The sequence below is a fragment of the Hyaena hyaena genome, unplaced genomic scaffold, assembly GCF_003009895.1.
Source record: "Hyaena hyaena isolate Hyena2069 unplaced genomic scaffold, ASM300989v1 scaffold_1004, whole genome shotgun sequence".
In the NCBI taxonomy this organism is placed as follows: Eukaryota; Metazoa; Chordata; class Mammalia; order Carnivora; family Hyaenidae; genus Hyaena; species Hyaena hyaena.
Genome location: NW_024081637.1, coordinates 344,001 through 346,000, shown reverse-complemented (window position 1 = coordinate 346,000; position 2,000 = coordinate 344,001).

Here is a 2,000-nt window from a genome sequence, read left to right as displayed (position 1 = left end):
AGAGTACTTCATTCTACGTTATCTCAAGTGAAAGTCTTAGGTAGGGTCTCAGTGTCAGAGGTTATGTCCAGGGCCTCCCAGGAGCCAGTGGTAGTCAGCACTACCCAAGCTACAAAAGATAAAATGCTTGTGCTAGGAAAAGAAGGGATGTGAAGAAGTTGGACAGGTAAAACCAACCAATGTCTTCTCAGAATGTTCATATATTTTTTAAAATTTTTGTTTTGAATATTTATTTATTTTTTGAGAAAGAAAGACAGAGAGTGAACTAGGGAGGAGCAGAGAGAGGGAAAGGCAGAATCCAAAGCAGATTTCCAGGTTTGAGCTGTCAGCACAGGGCCCAAGGTGGGGTTCTAGCTCAGAAACTATGAGATTATGACCTGAGCCAAAGTTGGCCACCTAACTGACTGAGCCATCCAGACACCCCAGAATGCTCAATTTTTAAAATAAGTATTTATTGAGCAACATTTAAGTTTTGGAAATAATGTGGTGAATAAAACAGACCATAGCTCATGTTAGGCATTTTGCATATTTTTTAAAACTGACTTTATTTTATAATATCACTTGTTATATATTTTTTGTCTTGTGCATATGTCACTAAGCTGATGAAATTATTTTCTGGAAATAGGAGACATAGAAAAATTACAAATAAATATATGTTGGAGTAAAATAGCAGTTTAGAAGATTAAGTTAGGGCGTATCACATTCTGCTCTATGCATTTCAAGATCACATCAGCTTGCTTATTAAAGGATAGCAAGTTTCTATCTTCTTGTCTCCAAGTGGGTAAGACTCAGGTGGTGAAAGGCTTACGTACACCCTTTCTCATTCCTGTCCTGGTGGTTGTAAGCTCATTCCCTGGAAAGTCCACTGAGTTTTCTCTCCCTCCCTCCAACCTCACTGTCTGAAAAATATCTGGGAAGGTTGATGTTCTAGCATGTACCAATTATGTTGAAAGTGACAGCAGTATCAAAATATCAGTGACTTAAATCAAATAGAAGTTTCATTTTCTGATGAATAAATGTCTATAGTTATGGAAGACTTAGAATACTTGGTGCCCAGTGTTTTTTGTTTGTTTGTTTGTTTTTGATTTTGTTTTTGTTTTTTTAGCTCTTTGTTCTATTGTGTGAATCTTTAATAACCCAAAGTCTATGATGGCCCAAAATGGCTACTGGAACAACCATTATTTTATAGCCAGTAGAAAGGGGAAAGGATGAAAAGGGGAATAGCCTTTTCTTTTATGGCATTTTCTGAAATTATATGTACCACTTCCGCTTACATACTATTGATTCAAAATCACTTACAGGGGCCTTGTTAGCTGCAAGGATCTTCTCTTACTAATGAAGAAACTAGAACATTGGAGAATAGCCCACAGTGTCTGTCCTAGTGGGCACATTCCTTTATGGCTCCAGATTTTACAGTGTTGACCTTGTGTCCTGGAGTGCTCAAAGATCATGGACAGGGATGATAGGTCAGTTAGGATTAACACAGAAAAACAGAACCATTCTAAGTCTTATGAGGATAAAGGGGTTAACGTAGGAATTAGGGGGAGGGACCTGAGTGGCTCCTATTGATTAAGCATCCGACTCTTGATTTTGGCTCAGGTCATGATCTCATGGTTCATGGGTTTGAGCCCCATGTCAGGCTTCCTGTTTAGGATTCTCTCTCCCTTTCTCTGCCCCTTCCTTGCTTGTGTGCACATATGCATGCACATTCTCTCTCTCTCTCTCTTTCTCAAAAAGAAACATTTAAATAAATATAAATATGTGTTAAATATATATATGAATTAGGAATTGCAGGAATGTGGGAATTGCTGTTTAGGTGAAGGTTGGGAAGGCTGTAGCTGAAGATTGGAGAAACAATCATTAAATATCTCATTTGAAGATACAAATTGAATAGTTCCCAAAAATTTAATGAGGAAAATGCTGAAATCTCAAGAGCCTCTAGAAAAGCTCCCACTGGGGGTGTCTGGGTGGCTTAGTTGATTAAACATCCGACTTCAGCT